Source organism: Anomaloglossus baeobatrachus, chromosome 7 (genome assembly GCF_048569485.1).
Source record: "Anomaloglossus baeobatrachus isolate aAnoBae1 chromosome 7, aAnoBae1.hap1, whole genome shotgun sequence".
Lineage (NCBI taxonomy): Eukaryota > Metazoa > Chordata > Amphibia > Anura > Aromobatidae > Anomaloglossus > Anomaloglossus baeobatrachus.
The window spans coordinates 222187246-222207760 of NC_134359.1; the positions used below are offsets into that span (position 1 = coordinate 222187246).

Genomic DNA, 20515 nt, shown 5'->3' on the forward strand with positions numbered 1-20515 from the left:
GAAATCTGTCTCCAGGGTCTACCTTCTTCTTTCTAGGGGGATTTCTGGTTTTTTTCTGCAGCAGAATTGTAGGAAAGCATAGTCAGTCTCTGTATTCCTCATAGCTTTTGGGAAACTGAGGGTTGCAGTCAGCTACACATCCTTAAGGTAAGAGAGAGAATTACAGCTCAACCCCACTGAGTGAGAGCATTGCAAAGAACACAGATATTGAATGCAAAGGCAACCAGAGCTGCAGTCAAGTTGAGGGAAGCAGCTTTACAATACATGAGCATCCTTTCTGTATTCTGCAGAAGTTCTCCTAGGCTGCCATGCAAACTGAGACACAGCAGGTGTGTTTGGCAACAGAAACAAATTGGTGTTTTTGTATTGGATTTGTAGCTGACACCATAATCTGCACATGATATATCCCCTGCTGCGTTTCTCTTGCTTTTTCCTATTAGTTGCATCGTATTTACAAATAAAAATGATACTTTAACGCTTTAACAGAAACATCATTAGCACTTGTGATGGGGGATGAGGGTTTTCTTGAGCACATAGCAGATATGTCATTATTCATGCCGCTGTCCGCGGTGCTGAAATAACGCAGCCTATATGGCATATGACAGGCGACTCAAATACCTGGCCAGCGGTAGATATCTTCAGTGAGCAGGCAAGATATGTCTCATGCAGATACACGCTGCATCAACAGCGCTAATGAGACGCAGCCAAAAACAAAGAGTGGGTGCAGTATATATATCTTACATATACGCAGTGAATGTATCATTTCAATTCTAATATCTAGAATTCTAACATGCAAATAAAACTTAGATGAAAGTACAGCCCTTAAAGGGATATTTCTGCTCAGAGTCTCCCATTTGAATAAGGCATTGTAATCGGCCATGGCGTCAGACTGTAGAAGGACTGACAGTGCGTATGTTTGACTTATGATCCATGCAAACGGGTCACATGATTCCACTTCTCATGACCGCCTGATGTCCCAGCCAAGGTAATCCCAGTGACCAGACACTTAGGCGGGCTTTGCACACTACGACATCGCAGGTGCGATGTCGGTGGGTCAAATTGAAAATGACGCACTTCCGGCATCACATGCGACATCGTAGTGTGTAAAGGCTCGATGATGCGATTAACGAGCGCAAAAGTAATCGTAATCGTATCATCGGTGCAGCGTCGGCGTAATCCATGATTACGCTGACGCGACAGTCCGATGTTGTTCCTCGTTCCTGCGGCAGCACACATCGCTGTGTATGAAGCCGCAGGAGCGAGGAACATCTCCTACCGGCGTCACTGCCGCTTCCGTAGGATTTGCGGAAGGAAGGAGGTGAGTGGGATGTTTACATCCCGCTCATCTCCGCCCCTCCGCTCCTATTGGCCGCCTGCCGTGTGATGTCGCAGTGACGCCATACGACCCGCCCCCTTAATAAGGAGGCGGGTCGCTGGCCAGAGCGACGGTCGCAGGACAGGTGAGTCCATGTGAAGCTGCCGTAGCGATAATGTTCGCTACGGCAGTTATCACAAGGATATCGCAGCTGCGACGCGGGCGGGGACTATCGCGCTCAGCATCGCAGCATCGGCCTGCGATGTTGCAGCGTGCAAAGTGCCCCTTAGTTATCACTAGTGATGGGTGAGCACTAAAATGCTCGAATGCTCGTTACTTCATTAGAGCTGGTCAGATGCTCGGACGAGCTTGACAAAAGTAACACAATTATGGAAGTCAATTATTGTCCTGTTTGACTTATGATCCATACAAGCAAGAGGACATGATCCCACTTCTCATGACCACCTGATGTCCCAGCCATGGGAATCCCAGCGACCAGACACTTAGTTATCACTAGTGATGGGTGGGCACTAAAATGCTCGAATGCTCGTTACTTCATTAGGGCTGGTCAGATGCTCGGATGAGCTTGACACAAGTAACAAACATAGAAGTCAATTATTGGTCTGTTTCATCCATACAAACAAGACAACATGATCCCACTTCTCATGACTGCCGGATGTCCCAGCCCTGGGAATCCTAGCGACCAGACACTTAATTATCACTAGTGATGGGCGAGGACTAAAATGCTTGAATGCTCGTTATTCAATTATAGCTGGTCAAACACTTGGATGAGCTTGACACGAGTAACAAACATTATGAAAGTCAATGATTGGCCTGTTTGACTTGGGAAAGGGGGCATGATCCCACTTCTCATGACTGCCTGATGTCCCAGTAATGGTAATCCCACCAACCAGACAGTTATCACTAGTGATGGGTGAGTACTAAAATGCTCGAATGCTCGTTATTCGATTCGAGCTGGTCAGACGCTCAGATGAGCTTGATGCGAGTAACAAACGTTATGGTAATAAATGATTGGCCTTGTTCATGTTAACCATAAACAGAACAGTTTTGGTGGGACAGGGGGAGGAGTTAAGTTTATTTTTATTTTTGACCACACGCCCAAGAACATTATTTTATCCTCCGGTAAAGCCATTCAGAGACTGCGAATGGCTCTCGCCGAGGTGCCTGCACACATCAAGCGCAAAGCAAGCCTATGTGTTGTGGTCTCATGGATGAGATATCTGAGCACCCACAATACTCAGCCCAGCTCCGAAAGTACCCGAGCAACCCAATACTTGATCAAGTAACAGGCAGTACCGAGCACGTTCACTCATCACTAGTTATCATCTATCTCAGTACTGATTCTTGGAAAACCCCTTTAACTCTTTGACCAACCTTACCTGGAGCCCCCTCATATAACCAATGTCCCATCAGCATTAATTCTCCAACAAAGATGAGCGTTCATTTAAAATTCTAATTCACCTGTTTTGCTAAATTTTCATAGGAAATTTGATTTGCTGTATACCGAAGCCTCCTCTCGTCCGCAAAAACATAATCTTCCTCATTGTTGTGCTGTCGCATACTTCCTTTCTCCATGGCGATGCTGGGAGCTGTGACATCCTCTCACTATTTATCTTCATCCTAAAAATGACTGCTGCATTCCCTGCCTCTGCTTTTATACACGCTACGATAGGGCCTCTTGATTATCTGTGCTATACAATGTGATGAGCTAAGTTATCTGCAAGTCATTTATGAGGAAGCCTGCCTGAGGTCATTTGATCCTTCTCTGGCTGTATCATCTGTAATATGTAAAATAGTGGCAACCATTTTAAGGGATTTACATAAAGCAAATCACAAATTATTCATATTTTTCAAATATAGAAAATTGCTCAAATAATTTTTTTTATATGGATTTGATTTGTATGGCATTGATTTGCTGGTCTCTATTTACCAGCCAACGTTCCTGATGATGGTTTTAGTGTTTCGGAGTGCATCTAGAAAAATTATAAAAATCAGAATTATGAGGGGCTGCTGATAGGTCTTAGACTTTGTGATCTTTTTTGTCTCTATGGTAACGAATGTTACATCACATGAAAGTCTTATGTATCTAATATATGATTTCAAAATTTTGTGTTTGTTGCTTATGGCAACAGTGTTCTACGCACGCGGTAAAACAAAATGGTGGAGTCTAATGCGATATTCACAGCAACTGAAAGCAGATGAGTGATAACATTCTTGTTTCTGCAAGGAAATCAGAGAAGGATATTCATGGTGATATGTCGCAGACATTTGAGGATCAATGCCCTTCATATTCCACAGTTAAGAACTCCGTTGCAAATTTAAAACGGGCCACTTCAGCACCAATGATGAGGAACGTCCTGAACGACCGAGAGTGGTGGTTGTTACGGAGATCGTCGATGCTCTGCACAACCTCATACTGGAGAATCGACGAATTTCAGCTAAAGCTATAGCAGACATCATTGGGATTTCCCATGAACGTGTTTGTGTCATTATCCATGAACATTTGGACATAAAGAAGCGATCTGCAAAGTGGGTCCCCAAATATTTGACAACAGATCAGAGAAGCATTCAGTGAAAACTTCCTGGTCCAGCGTTTCCAGACTGATAAGAACTTCCTGGATCGACTGGTCACTATGGATGAGACCTGGATTTATTTGACCCTGAAAACAAGGAGCAGTCAAAAGAGTGGAGGCACAGTGGTTCTCCTCGTCCAAAGAAGTTCAGGATGCAAAAGTCAGTCACTAAGGTGATGGCGTCTGTGTTCTGGGATAAGGAGGGCATGCTGTTAGTGGACTACCTTCAAAAGGATTCTATCATCAATGCAAGGTTTTCCATTGAAGGTTTGGACCAATTGAAGGCAGCTCTGAAGGCCAAAAGGCACGGCAAGCTGTTCAAAGGAATCTTGTTTCTGCAAGACAACGCCTTCGATCACACTGCACAAGTGACCACAACAAAACTGGCAGAGCTGGGCTTCCAGCTGGTTGACCACCCACCTTATTCACAAGATCTAGGTCCCTCCAACTATCATCTGTTTCCAAACCTGAAGAAACACCATGGCTGCTACGGATGCCTTGTTTGAGGCACAACCGAAATCATTCTTTTTGCTATGCTTACAGAACTTTGAATACCGATGTAAGAAGTGTGTTGACATCAGTGGAGAATAAGTGGAATAAATGTAAAGATTCATCATCCTATCTCGTTTCATTATGGGTAAAGCCAAAGACTTATCAGCAGCCTCTCGTTTACTCCCCACTTATATCCTCTACTGTAGTTTAATGAGTGGGAATGCTACAATACATTATACACAGTAGTCACCATAGTGTAATAAGTTTCTGCCCTATTCTAAAGAGCCATAATGCACACAGAGGTCATATAAGCATTAAATTCACAGACAGTATACATAGAGTGAAATATAGGACACAAAAAGTGCAATCTGGCACCAAATAAAACAGTAAAAAATATATTTTATTTCCATCCCAGTAAAAATCGCATGTAGTAATGAAAATCAAGACACACCTAGCCACCTTATGCGTTTGGTACATGCATGAATCCCATGTGTGTGAGTTGAAAGCTTGTAAGTAAGCTACAATTAGGTCCAGATATATTCGGACAGTGACTCACGTTTTGACATTTTAACTGTTCATCAAAATATTCTCAAGATCCAGTTATATAATCAATATGGGCTTAAAGTACAGACTATCAGCTATAATTTGAAGGTATTCACATCCTAATTGGAATAAGGGTTTAGGAAAGAAGCCCCCCAATTTTTCGAAAAACATTCTTTCAACAGATGAAATTAAAACTAACCTGTTTCAGAATGATGGGAAGAAGGATATATGAAAAAGGCGTGGAACAGCTCATGATCCAAAGCACAGCACATCCTCTGTAAAGCATGAGGGAGGCAGTTTAAACGCCGGGCTTGCATGGCTTCCAATGGCCCTGGGTCATTAGTGTTTATTGATGATGTTGTAAGGGGGTGTAGGGCTGAGACCACGCCAGACCTGCAAATCCGTGTTGTGTAGGATATGGTATATGTTAGATACGGTTAGTATAATTTAATGGTGTAATGTGTGTGCGGCCACTAGGTGGCCACATTGGGTTGGCTGCTTCCCTTGGCACTCCTAGGCTGAGCAGAGTTCAAAGCAGGGAGGAGCTTAGGGACTAAAAAGGGTTGTAAGCCAGGAAGAGGCCCAGTGGGGCCAGTGGGAGTGTAACTAGTAACAGACCCCAACAATTCGAATTAGACTTACCCTCTGGGTCAAATCCCAGTTCCGGACATGTGGGGCCCTGGTGTAGAGAGGGCTGTGCTAACCACATCCCAGCGTGTGGGTGAAGTCCAGCAGCCTGGATGGTTGCCACCCCCTGGCAGATACCCAAAGAACCCCCTAAGTCAGTGGAAGGTCAGTGGGCTCCAAATATGGGATGTGGTCCTCACAGAACTGGGCAGAGAAGTGCCGTCCACGAAAGGCCCGTCCTACCTTCTAGCTGAAAATCCCTGTGTGTGGGACGACAAGATACCTGAAGGAATATTTGAACCTGCCCAGCAGTATAAAGATGGGTGGGAGGATGAGGAGCTTAAGAGTAGAGATGAGCCACCCCCTAGCGTTCGAGTTCGGTTCGTCGAACGGAGGCTCCGTTCGACGAACCATTCGACAAACCACTCAAACCCCATTGAAAACAATGGGAGGCAAACACAAACACATAAAAACACATTATACATGTACACATACAGTTAATAAACATTGCCATTACACTTACAGGTCCCCACGACGCATCCTGCACTCTGTCTACCGCAGATTTTCCTCCTGATAATTACTGCAACCTCCCGGTAACCAGCACTGATGACAGAACCTATCATGAAGTCAAAATAGCATATGACCAGTCACGTGTCTATTATCTCATTGGCTACAGACTGGTCACATAGCTAGACGTCATGCTAGGTCCTGTCAGTGCATCTCTACGGTACACAGTGATCGTTCCAGCATCTCCGTGTACCGGCGAAATGCTTTGGCACATGGTTGGCTTCCCTGTCCATGCATGTGGGTGCTCTTTACAGAGTCAGCCCACATGCAAGGACTAGATGCCACAGCCGGTGAATAATGGAGATCACCGTTGCTATAGCAACCTGCCTGTCAGCGGTGACATCACCGCTTATAGCACGCAGCTTCTGCTCACTCACTGAGTGAATAGACTGCATGGGAGAAGCAGCGTTCTTCCTCCTATGCTGTGCTGTCTGATGTTTCAGAGCTGCATGGGTTGAAGGAGAAAGAAGACAGAAGACCATGGATCGTGGAGGGATGAGAGGGAATAATAAACATGGAGTCTCTAAGTGTGTCTGTGTATTTATTTCTATTCAAGTATTTTTTCTCTGTGTGGTGTCTTTTTTTTTAACCCTTTATTGGAGATTCTTAATGGCCGGGTCAAACTTGCCTGACATTAAGAATCTCTGGCTTAATACTAGCTAGTACAACAAAGCTAGTATTAACTCATTATTACCCAGCAAGCCACCCGGCTTCAGGGCTGCTGGAAGAGTTGGATACAGCGCCAGATGATGGCGCTTCTATGAAAGCGCCATTTTCTGGGGCGGCTGCAGACTGCAATTTTCAGCAGAGGGGCCCAGAAACCTCGGGCTAACCTGTGCTGCGGATTCCAATCCCCAGCTGCATAGTTGTACCTGGCTGGACACAAAAATGGGGCGAAGCTCACGTCGATTTTTTTTTTAATTATTTCATGAAATTCATGAAATAATTAAAAAAAGGGCTTCCCTATTTTTTTAGTTCCCAGCCGGGTACAAATAGGCAGCTTTGGGTTGGGGGCAGCAGTACCTGCCTGCTGTACCTGGCTAGCATAAAAAAATATGGCGAAGCCCACGTCATTTTTTTGGTGGGCAAATAACTCCGGCATTCAGTCCTGGATGGAGTATGCTGAGCCTTGTAGTTCTGCAGCTGATGTCTGCTCTCCTCCATACAGACAGGCAGCAGACAGCAGTTGCAGGACTACAAGGCTCAGCATACTCCATCCAGGACTGTATGCAGGAGTTTTTTGCCCCCCCCCAAAAATTACGTGGGCTTCGCCATGTTTTTGTATTCTAGCCAGGCACAGCAGGCAGCTACGGGCTGCCCCCAACCCCCAGCTGCCTATTTGTACCCGGCTGGGAACCAAAAATATAGGGAAGCCCATTTTTTAATGATTTCATGAATTTCATGAAATAAAAAAAAAATGACGTGGGCTTCGCCCAATTTTTGTGTCCAGCCAGGTACAACTGGGCAGCTGGTGATTGGAATCCGCAGCTCAGGGTGCCCAAGGTTTTTGGGCATCCCTGCTGCGAATTGATGTCCGCAGCCACCCCAGAAAATGGCGCTTTCATAGAAGCGCCATCTTCTGGCGCTGTATCCAACTCTTCCAGCTGCCCTGGTGACGGATGGCTCACTGAATAATAATGGGGTTAGGGCTAGCTTTATATTATCAACTGGCCCTAAGCCCGAAATTCATGGTGTCTTGCCAATAATAGACATGGCCACCATGAATTTCTAGTACAGATAAAAAAACACAACACAGAAAAATATTTTTATTAGAAATAAACACAACACAATTAGTGACTCCATCTTTATTGAAATAAAGAACCCCCCTCCGCAGTAATCTTGGGTCAAGGGTCCCGCACCGTGCAGTCCGGATCCAATATCATCTGATCGGTTTGCTGGAAGGCAAAGCGATCAGATGATGTGTCAGGTTCAAGGGTCTGAATCACATACACAGCAGCTGATTGTATAAACGGCTTTTATACAATCAGCTGATGCATCAGTGCAAAAAAAAACTACGCACTTCAGTGCAGACTCCTGTCCGACAGCATCAGCTGATAGTTTAGCCGGTCGGGCGGTAAAAAGCTGGCCTCACCACTCGACTTGTAGTGTCAGCTGATTCCGTCAGGTGACCGCATCAGCTGATCATTGTCAGGTCTGAGAGAGAGAGAGAGAAAGAAGAGAGAGGGAAGATAGAGAAAAGAGAGAGAGAAAAGAGAGAGAGAAAAGAGACAAGAGAGAAAAAAGAGAAGAGAGAGGGAGAGAGACAGAGAGAAGAGAGAGAGGAGAGAGAGAAGAGAGAGAAGAGAGAGAAGAGAGAGAGGAGAGAGAAGAGAGAGGGAGAGAGACAGAGAGAAGAGAGAGAGAAGAGAGAGATAGAGGAGAGAGAGAGAGGAGAGAGAGAGGAGAGAGAGGAGAGAGAAAAGAGAGAGATGAGAGAGAGAAGAGAGAGAGGAGGGAGAAGGGAGAGAGGAGAGAGAAGAGAGAGGGAGAGAGAGAGAAGAGAGAGAAGAGGACAGAAGAGAGAGAGAAGAGAGAGAGGAAAGAGAGAGAAGAGAGAGAAGAGAGAGAGAAGAAAAAGAAGAGAGAGGAGAGAGAGAGAGAAAGAGAAAAAGAGAGACAGAAAAAGAGAGAGAGAAAAAGAGAGAAAAAGAGAGAGGAGAGAGCGAGACGGAGAGAGAGAGAGAAGAGAGAGAGAAAAAGAGAGACTGAGAAAAAGAGAGTGAGAATAAGAGAAAAACAGAGAAAAAGAGAGAGAGAGAAAGAAAGAGAGAGAGAATAAGAGAGAAAAAGAGAGCGGAGAGAGAGAGGGAGAGAGAGGGAGAGAGAGAGGGAGAGAGAGAGAAAAAGAGAGAAAAAGAGAGAGAAAGAAAGAGAGAGAGAAAGAGAGATTGAGAAAGAGAGAGAAAAAGAGAGAGGGAGAGAGAGAGAAGAGAGAGAGGGAGAGAGAGAGGGAGAGAGAGAGAGGGAGAAAGAGAGAGGGAAAGAGAGGGAGAGAGAGAGAAAGAGAGAAAGAGAGAAAGAGAGAAAAAGAGAGCGGAGAGAGAGGCAGAGAGAGAGAAAAAGAGAGAAAAAGAGAGAAAAAAAAGAGAGAGAGAGAGGGGAACCTAAGACCCCTAAATGGACTTTCAGAGCCCAAATTGTGCCCCCAACTCCCCATAACCCTGATCCCCTCCCACCACACTTACTGTATTTCTCCTGCTTTGGCAACACTAATTGTATTTTGGTCCTGCCAATAAAGCATATTTGAATTTGAATTTGAATTTGAATTTGAGGGAAAGAGAGAGAGAGAAAGAGAGAGAGAAAAAGAGAGAGAAAAAGAGAGAGAGAAAGAGGGAAAGAGAGAGAAGAGAGAGAAGAGAGAAGAGAGAGAGGAGAGAGCAATGCTGCCTCATTCCGTGAATTGCTCCGATTTTAGAGGTGTGTCCCGCGGCTCATAGCTGATGTCCGGCTCCTCCCTTCAGTGCATAATTAAATTAAATTATAATTATAAATAAATAATAATTATAATTTAAAAATAAATTAAATTCTTTACCAGGGAGGCCGGGACTTGCACTCGTGAACTAATGTTTCTTAGGAGAGAGCTCTAACCATTGAGCCACTGGCTCTAATAAGAAACATAGGCAGATTTGGTAATCTTTAGCTCTATACTGCAGTAGAGAATCTAGAAGCAGATTATTCAGCTGCAAGGATGGATAGATGGGCGGATGGATGGAAAGAGAAAGAGAGAGAGAGAAAAACAGAGAGGGAGAAAGAGAAAGAGAGAGAGAGGGAGAGAGAGAGAGGGAGAGAGAGAAAGAGAGAAAAAGAGAGCGGAGAGAGAGGCAGAGAGAGAGAAAAAGAGAGAAAAAGAGAGAGAGAGAAAGAGAAAGAGAGAGAAAGAGAGAGAGAAAAAGAGAGAGAGAAAGAGAGAGAGAAAGAGGGAAAGAGAAAGAGAGAGAGAGAAAGAGGGAAAGAGAAAGAGAGAGAGAGGGAGAGAGAGAGAGAGGAGAGAGAAGAGAGAGAAGAGAGAGAGGAGAGAGCAAGGCTGCCTCATTCCGTGAATTGCTACGATTTTAGAGGTGTGTCCCGCGGCTCACAGCTGATGTCCGGCTCTTCCCTTCAGTGCATAATTAAATTAAATTATAATTATAAATAAATAATAATTATAATTTAAAAATAAATTAAATTTTTTACCGGGGCGGCCGGGACTTGCACTCGTGAACTAATGCTTCTTAGGCGAGAGCTCTAATCATTGAGATTTCGTAATCTTTAGCTCTATACCGCAGTAGAGAATCTAGAAGCAGATTGTTCAGCTGCAAGGATGGATGGATGGGCGGATGGATGGATGGATGGACAAATGGGCGGGCGGATGGATGGATGGATGGGCGGGCAAACACCGGCAGTACCGCACTCATCACTGCACACATGTAGGCACTACAACCACCATCATTACCGCAGGTACTACAACCCCCATCATCCTCCCCTCAGTGCATAATCAAGTTGAATTATAATTATAAATAAATAATAATTATAATTTAAAATAAATTAAATTCGTTCCCAGGACGGCCCGGATTTGAACTCGTGAACTAATGCATCTTAGGCAAGAACTCTAACCATTCAGCCACTGCTTCTAATGAGAAATATAGGCAGATTTGGTAATCTTGACATCTGCATTGCAGACTGAAGTCTCTGGTGACAGCGCGATTCACTTCAGGTGCTACGTGGAGAGGACACAGCGATCGTGTTCTACGGGGCTTCCTGTCATCTTCATGTAGCAGAGCTGACAGTGTCGTGTGGATTACTTCGGACCTGGAGGGGTATTTGGGGATTAATAAAGAGGTAAATGAGGTGTTTTTTGTCTTTTATTCCAAAAGTGTGTGTTTCTTTACTTCCACTTACAGTTTAATCATGGAAGGTGTCTCGGGGAGACGCCTGCCATGATTAACTCCTTATTACCCCGATTGCCAACGCAACAGGGCAATTCGGGATTAGCTGGGTAGAGTCCCGGGACTGTCGCATCTAATGGATGCGGCAATTCCGGGCGACTGCTGGGTGATATTGTTAGGGTGGTGGGCTCCCCATGACGTGGTGCTCTACATCCTGACAATACCAGCCTCCAGCCGTGTGGCTTTATCCTGGCTGGTATCAAATATGGGGGGAACCGCATTTTTTTTTTATTATTTATTTTACTGCGCGATATAGACCCGTCCGCCGGCGGCTGTGATTGGTTGCAGTAAGACAGCTGTCACTCATCGTGGGGGCGTGTCTGACTGCAACCAATCATGGGCGCCGGTGGGCGGGGAAAGCAAGGAATAACTAATTGAATAATGAAGCGGCAGCCATTTTCAAAAGAGGACATGCCACTGGAGATTTGTAACAGCCGTGCAGCGAGACGCCCGTGATCGGTGAGTAGGAAAGAGAGAGGGATTGTGCTGGGGATGCAGGACGCATGCAGATATGCAACGTGCGCACCTAGCCTTAAGGGGGCTTTACACACTGCGACATCGCTAATGCGGAGTCGTTGGGGTCACGGAATTTGTGACGCACATCCGGCCGCATTAGCGATGTTGCTGTGTGTGACACCGATGAGCGATTTTGCATCGTTGCAAAAATGTGCTAAATCGCTCATTGGTGACATGGGGGTCCATTCTCGATTATCTTTACTGCAGCAGTAACGATGTAGTTCGTCGCTCCTGTGGCAGCACACATCGCTATGTGTGACGCCGCAGGAACGAGGAACCTCTCCTTACCTGCCTCCCGGCCGCTATGAAGAAGGAAAGAGGTGGGCGGGATGTTCCGGCCACTCATCTCCGCCCCTCCGCTTCTATTGGGCGGCCGCTCAGTGACGTCGCTGTGACGCTGCACAGACCGCCCCCTTAGAAAGGAGGCGGTTCGCCGGTCACAGCGACGTCGCCGGGCAGGTAAGTATGTGTGACGGGTCTGGGCGATGTTGTGCGGCACGGGCAGCAATTTGCCCGTGTCGCACAACAGATGGGGGCGGGCACCCACGCTAGCGATATCGGGACCGATATCACAGCGTGTAAAGTAGCCTTTACTGTGAAAAGCCACGCTTTTGGTGATCGAACCATTCTCGAATGTAACTCGAACTGCCAAACTTTTAGAAAATCGTTTGAGTTCGTCGAACGACTCGAACACCCCCCAAAATCACTTGAACATGAAATTGGCGAATCTCGAAAATCGAAAATCGCTTATCTCTACTTAGGAGCTTTTCTAGAAGCCCTAGTACTAGGGAAGTGGCTGGCCTGCAAATTAAGTGTAACTCCGGTTGCTACTGGTAACACTGTCAGGGGACCGGAGTGTGTGGTTAGTGTACTAAGAAGAAGGTACTGAGACCTGCTGCAGCTGACAGCCTGGAAGTAGTACTGAAGATTGACTCAGCCCTGGCCTCTGGCTACAAGTCCTAGCATAAATCCCCTTGCACTAAAGAGGCGATTGTGGTGCAGAGACATTACACAGGGCTGTGCTGCGACCAAACAGCAGACTCTGCTGTGGCTACCACGGCACCCGACTGCCCCCCTAACAATGTGACTGAAGACTGAAGCAGCCACATGAATTTTGAAGTATACATAGCAATACTTTCTGCTCAGATTGAACCAAATGCAGCAAGGTTGATTGAATAGCGCTTCACATTACAGATGGACAATGACCCAATACATTCTGCAAAAGCAACCCAGGAGTAGGGATGAGCAAACCTGAACTGTAAAGTTAACACCTTGTATCTGGTGCTGAACCTCAAACAGACTTTTTAATATACGTCCAGTTCGTGTTCAGGTTTGTCACTCAAATAAAGCTTGTTGAAAGGTTGTAGAGCAGCTAATCAGCAAGCTTTTAGGCTATGGGCACTTCCAAAACCATGGCAGCCATGCCAAGTATTGCCAGGCCTGTAATTGGCCAGTACAACCTGTGACTCTATTGGAGTGAGGGACAGTGATAGGTGTAATCATAGCTTACCTTACTTATGTGCAACTAGTGCAGTTTGCACAGGACACTGGCTGGCAGACACCAGAGGGGGCACCGCAGGGATGCAGCAATTAACTTTCATATGCTGGTCACACTATGCACACATTCCAGCAGGAGGAACCTTCTTCTTCCTCTGGGCTCTGTATCCTGTCTTCATCCATCTTCACCAGAGAGAGGGGAGTCTTTCTATGATCTATCTAGCGTTGCTCTTGCACACTAAGACACAGGTTGAGCATCAAACATAAGGGGACTCAGTCCTGAACTTCTTGCCTGGAGCCCTGGATCTTCTACGATCACCGCATTGAACTGTTTCAACATCACGTTGCCCAGATACAGTTCAATCATGTGACAGAGCACGGAGCAGGAACTCATTGCTCTATCACTGCCTGTCTAATAAACCACAGACCGCTGCATGCCTGTAGCTTAGGAGATGTTGGTGTGCCCACGAGGGCAGTGTTGTGATTGCAGTCCACCACAGAAGAAGAGATAGAGGCTGCTGTGTAAGGAATCAGGATTAGTATAATTTTTATATGTCTGTATGGGATGTGTGGGGGCTCCTGCTGTGTATAGGAGGAAATCTGTTTGTCCCTGATTTATACAGGAGGAAATGTGGGGGCTCTTGCTATGTATAGAAGGCTGGGTGGGGGCTCCTGCTATGTACAGGAAGCTGTGTGGGTGTTCCTTCTCTATATAGGAGGCTGTTTGGGGGCTCCTGCTGTATATAAGAGGCTATGTGGAGGCTCATGTGGTGTACAGGGGACTGCATTTACCTTGAACAATGTCGCTTCCCTTAGTCGTGTTCTGGATGGGAATATGTATATTGCACACTTGGCTGCCATTCTCAGCCCTGACCCTGGAGAATCCTTGCACCATACAGTGCATGCACTGGGAAGAATCACAAGTCTGCAATCACATAGAGGCCTCACAGAATGACTGCTGAGTTTTCATTATAGATCAGACAACCCCTTTAACATTGTTACAGGATAGGAAACAATATTAAATACAGAGGCTCTGGTGACACTGAAAACCATCACATATCACATTGGTAACACCCCATTTTATGTAAAATAAGTTTTGGCGTCAGTTTCTCATGCAGAGCTGTGTGTAATTATAACTAACACATCTGCAGGTTCCTCTCAGTGTGATGTGTGATGGCCGCTCTATGCCCCCCTGATCTTACTGCAGAGCTGTGTGTGATTATAACTGACACATCTGCAGGTTCCTCTCAGTGTGATGTGTGATGGCCGCTCTATGCCCCCCTGATCTTACTGCAGAGCTGTGTGTGATTATAACTGACACATCTGCAGGTTCCTCTCAGTGTGATGTGTGATGGCCGCTCTATGCCCCCCTGATCTTACTGCAGAGCTGTGTGTGATTATAACTGACACATCTGCAGGTTCCTCTCAGTGTGATGTGTGATGGCCGCTCTATGCCCCCCTGATCTTACTGCAGAGCTGTGTGTGATTATAACTGACACATCTGCAGGCTCCTCTCAGTGTGATGTGTGATGGCCACTCTATGCCCCCCTGATCTCACTGCAGAGCTGTGTGTGATTATAACTGACACATCTGCAGGTTCCTCTCAGTGTGATGTGTGATGGCCGCTCTATGCCCTCCTGATCTTACTGCAGAGCTGTGTGTGATTATAACTGACACATCTGCAGGCTCCTCTCAGTGTGATGTGTGATGGCTGCTCTATGCCCCCCTGATCTTACTGCAGAGCTGTGTGTGATTATAACTGACACATCTGCAGGTTCCTCTCAGTGTGATGTGTGATGGCCGCTCTCTACTGTCCTGATCTTACTGCAGAGCTGTGTGTGATTATAACTGACACATCTGCAGGCTCCTCTCAGCTTCAGCTTTATTCTCTGCAGGCAGACAGGGTTGAAACAATGTTGACAAACAGCAGAGCTGTGAGAGCTGTAGATGCCAATGTGTTTGTAAGAATACAAAGTTTACTTTTATTACTCTGTATTTATTACATGTCTCACACTGGTAATGCCCCCTTTTATTAAAAAAAAAAAAAAAAGCCCTAGAGTCAGTATCTCATGAAGATCAGTTCCCATAACCTGGAACAGCTAATTTATATATAACAACAATGTGGATTTCTCTGAAATAAGTAATCGGATCACAGATATCAAGGTATTATTTTGTTCAGATTTCTATGACCTACATGCCTATACAGGCAGGTTAGCACAGTTGATCCTACTGATAGATATTAAAATGCTGCATTACACAGAAAAACACTGCATGAACAGATATTGCATATACATTTTTTATGTACAGATAGTTCAGACATACAGTGCCTTTTGAAAGTATTCGGCCCCTTGAATTTTTCAACCTTTTCCCACATTTCAGGCTTCAAACATAAAAATAAAATTTTAATTTTATGGTGAAGAATCCACCTGTGTGTAATCAAGTCTCCATATAAATGCACCTGCTCTGTGATAGTCTCAGCGTTCTTTTTAAAGCGCAGAGCATCATGAAGACCAAGGAACACAACAGGCAGGTTCGTGATACTGTTGTGGGGAAGTTTAAAGCCGGATTTGGTTACAAAAAGATTTCCACAAGTTTAAACATCCGAAGAAGCACTGTGCAAGCGATCATATTGAAATGGAAGGTGTATCCTACCACTGCAAATCTACCAAGACCCGGCCGTCAATCCAAACTTTCATCTCAAACAAGAAGACTGATCAGAGATGCAGCCAAGAGTCCCATGATCACTCCGGATGAACTGCAGAGATCTACAGCTTAGGTGGGAGAGTCTGTCCATAGGACAACAATCAGTCACAAACTGCACAAATCTGGCCTTTATGGAAGAGTGGTAAGAAGAAAGCCATTTCTCAAAGATATCCATAAAAAGTATCGATTAAAGGTTGCCACAAGCCACTTGGGAGACACACCAAACATATGGAAAAAGGTGCTCTGGTCAGATGAAACCAAAATCTAACTTTTTGGGCACAATGCCAAACAATATGTTTGGCTTAAAAGCAACACAGCTCATCACCCTGAACACACCATCCCGACTGTCAAACATGGTGGTGGCAGCATCATGGTTTGGGCCTGCTTTTCTTTAGCAGGGACAGGGAAGATGGATAAAATTGATGGGAAGATGGATGGAGCCAAATACAGGACCATTCTTGAAGAAAACCTGTTGGAGTCTGTAAAAGACCTGAGACTGGGACGTAGATTTGTCTTTCAACAAGACAATGATCCAAAATAAAAGCAAAAAAGCAAAATCTACAATGGAATGGTTCACAAATAAACCTATCCAGCTGTTAGAATGGCCAAGTCAAAGTCCAGACCTGAATCCAATCGAGAATCTGTGGAAAGAGCTGAAAACTGCTGTTCACAAACGCTTTCCATCCAACCTCACTCAGCTCCAGCTGTTTGCACAGGAAGAATGGGCAAGAATTTCAGTCTCTCGATGTGCAAAACTGATAGAGACAGACCCCAAGAGACTTGCAGCTTTAATTTCAGCAAAAGGTGGCGCTACAAAGTATAGTAACTTAATGAGGCCAAATAATATTGCACCATTCTTCACCATAATATTACATTTTTTTTATATTTTGTTTGAAGCCTGAAATGTGGGAAAAGGTTGAAAAATTGAAAGGGGCCAAATACTTTCGCAAGGCACTGTAAACTTCAAGTTCAGCTAAGGTGTAAGGGTTTCATTTGGAAGATTTTGTCATGAGTGCCAAGAACTTGTACCTTTCTTGTCAACATATCTGTTAATAAACTACTGTATAATTGCTGAAACCTGATCTTCTCAAAGAGCACAATATACAGCATATTATCCTATCCTATTCTACCAATTTCCAACACCTGTCGCCCCCTTGATCAGCTGTTCCCAGTGCAGTCGGCAGCCGGATGTTATATGATTCAGAGCTGCAAAAACAGTTCCACCAACTTGATATCCAACCCCCTTAGAATGAAATGTATTGTGTCTGTACAACCCCACTGTGGCCACTATAGAGTTGACGGAGCAATGCTGTTCCATTCCGCCAAATTAAACACATCTTGCTGTCAGGACCAAGAACAATTGATCATCGGAGATGCAGGTTGTTGCACCCCCACCGATCTGATATTCATGACCTATCCTAAGCATAGGCCATCAATATAAAGTACAGGACAACTCTTTTAAGTGCGTTAGTTGAATATTTTTAGGGAACCCCTCTCCTTTGCATGTCTCTGCAGTGGAAATAGTTGCTTACCTGTCACAGTGTTTTGCACCAAACATGCCGACTGTCATGGCGTCGTCAGGCTCTGTTCAAATTGCAGATTCTGACACTCCGTCTGATAGTTTCTCTAGTGTCTTTGATCCACAAAGGCAAACCCGGGAGTCCACCAGCTGTCTGCTCATAGACAGGCTAGCAAAAGTTAACCTCTGCTAGGCTGCTCATTAAGCTTCTTTGATCACATGCTGTAAGGAAGCCAATCACATCTGCTCTTCTCATATATTCTGGAGGAAATCTTCTACCCACACCAACTATAGTTTATTCTTTGTTAGTTTATGTATTCTAGTGCCCCAGACTTGCTGGGAAAATAGTTGCTTTATGCTTGATGTTGTGTGTGGAGTTTACCCGTCATATTGTTGTTTCCACCCTACTCTTGTTTTCCTCCTTATCACTTATTGTCTTATACCACTGTTTGTGGGTGCTCTGTGAAAAAGTTTTGTTTTCCACTGTCTGTCTATTTCTGTGGGTTAAATCACACTCCTGTCCTTAGGGGAGTTGAAGGGGGTATGAGATCAGAACTGGTCAGGAGCAGGACCAGGAAGGAGACTCAGGCATCCTCACCTTTAGCAGTATCCTTGAGATTAGGGATACCAAAGCACTTCTGGCCTGAGGGTCAGCTTAGGAGCCATGGTTTTTCGCTATCCTCATAGTCCTCATGACATTACCATGATAGAAGCATATCTACAGTTAGTGTATTTTACCTGCAAAACCAAAAACTAAATATTATTGTGTAAAACAATATACTTCTTTTCTAATGATTGCTTTGAAATATTAGGATACTCCATAAAGAATAGCAAAACAAAAATTCAGTGTTATCTGGTATCCATTTGCAAGCACTCTGAATGTTTCAGTTTCTGAATAGCTGTTGCTCCATTCCACTAAATTATTGTACATCTGACAGGATACTAAACTGCAATTTCCAGTGAATTTAGCCACCTCTTTTATAATTATTTTTCCAGGATTATAACTATCAGTATTTGCAGAGTTGCAGGTCTGCAAAAGATCTCTTGATCCTTATTATAATAAGATGATTAGTCAATGCTCGTAGTCAAGAGTCTTACAGATTATTAAATGCAGCGAGTCCGGTCTTCAGCTACTCAATATGGATATAGTAGAGATGAATGTATCATTTTATTATTTTGGCCTGCATTGTCAGTATCTGAGATAAAACATGGTAGATTTCCATGCAACCCTCTATAAAAACGTAAGCCGCTCATCAAAATATTGCAATTTGTTAAATAAGATTAATCAAAAATTGTTCTGTTGCATCTAGAATTGGCTCAGGATGTTAATACCATGTTTCCCAGAAAATAAGACAGGGTCTTATAATGTTTTTTGCTCGGAAAGATGCACTTTGGTTTATTTTCAGGGTATGTCTTATATTTTCCCATGAACAACAATCCACATTCATTCAAAAAACAAATCAACAATCATTCAAATGTAATCATATCATCACATTTTGGAACACCAATATTATATTTTAATCCTATTACTGGTTCAGATGCACATTTACTCATCTGATCTGCTCTTCTCTTGGTTGAAAACCTGGTAGAAAAAAATATATATGTACACATATATATGTGAGAATCGGGTTTTAGCCTTCGCAGCATGGCGTTATGTACTCCTCTATAAGTAACTAGCCTGTGTACTGTGCATGCATTCTCTTTTTCCCTGAAGAAGGAGACGGTTCATGTCTCTGAAACGCGTTGGATGTTGTAATAAAGAAAGAGTTTTTTTAATATAAACTACAGCCTGGAAATAGTGGTCTCTTAGCGCGGCTAAAACCCGATTCTCACATATATATGTGTACATATATATTTTTTTCTACCAAGTCTTCACGGGGCTGCTGCTGGAACCACGCGGACACTCATATGCTATACAAGGGGTTGTGACTGGCACAACCGCTCCAGGTGAGTGTATCTTTATACATCTTTGCACGGTTAATACCGGGTAAAACCCTATTTGCGCCTTTTTCCCCCTTTTTTCCCCCTTTCAGCAGTTTTCTAAAGTCTTGGTTGAAAACCAGTTCTATAGTAGTGGGTACATACGATATTTAAATTACCTGCTTAAATGTATTATTCTCTATGTACTGATAAGTTTGGACCAAAAGAAAACAGACATTCAATAAAAGAATCACACTTACCAGACCTCAAACAATTACAGTTCACAAGTGAATGGTCTCTCACATACAAATCTGCATCACTGTCAGATCCCCTTGCGTTCTACAGTGGTTGGCTCCCACTGGTGAATGAAAGCAGTATCATTCTCATGGAGTAAGGGGTACTTTGCACGCTACGACATCGCAGGCCGATTCTGCGATGCCGAGCGCGATAGTCCCCGCCCCCGTCGCAGCAGCGATATCCTTGTGATAGCTGGCGTAGCGAACATTATCGCTACGGCAGCTTCACATGCACTCACCTGCCCTGCGACCGTCACTCTGGCCGGCGACCCGCCTCCTTGTTAAGGGGGCGGGTCGTGCGGCGTCATAGCGACGTCACACGCCAGGCGGCCAATCGGAGAGGAGGGGCGGAGATGAGTGGGATGTAAACATCCCTCCCATCTCCTTCCTTCCGCATATTCTACGGAAGCCGCAGTGACGCTGGTAGGAGATGTTCCTCGCTCCTGCGGCTTCACACACAGCGATGTGTGCTGCCGCAGGAACGAGGAACAACATCGGACTGACGCGTCAGCATAATTATGGATTACGCCGACGCTGCATCGATGATACGATTACGACGCTTTTGCGCTTGTTAATCGTATCATCGAGCCTTTACACACTACGATGTCGCATGCGATGCCGGAAGTGCGTCACTTTTAATTTGACCCCACCGACATCGCAGCTGCGATGTCGTAGTGTGCAAAGTACCCCTAATACTGGTACCCAATCTGTTTGTGAGAGCTGCAGTGTAATGCAGCTCAAATAGGGAGGATCTTACAGCTTCACAGATCCCTGTGGGAGAGCTCATCTACCATCACCACTTGCCAACTGTAATTGTTTATGGTCTCGTGAGTGTGATTTTTTTTTAAAGGGTTTTTTTTTGGGGGGTGTCTGCTTTTATTGGTGGTATCTGCTTTATTTTGTGGATGTCTGCTTTCCTAAATGAAGAGTCCTGCTGTATTCTTCTATATGAAGTGAAAGCTGCACACCAAGTTCAGAGAAATATGGACAAGCATAACTAC

General features: G+C 44.7%; 1 protein-coding gene across 1 annotated transcript in view; it reads right to left on the reverse strand.

Annotated features, from left to right (window-relative positions):
• Positions 1–290, reverse strand: part of GRIN2A (glutamate ionotropic receptor NMDA type subunit 2A) — an 812513-nt gene extending 812223 nt beyond the window's left edge. The window contains exon 1 of the mRNA XM_075317910.1: positions 1–290. This exon is cut by the window's left edge and continues 196 nt beyond it. The gene's annotated coding sequence lies outside the window, so the exon portion shown is untranslated.
• Positions 291–20515: the final 20225 nt, after the last annotated feature.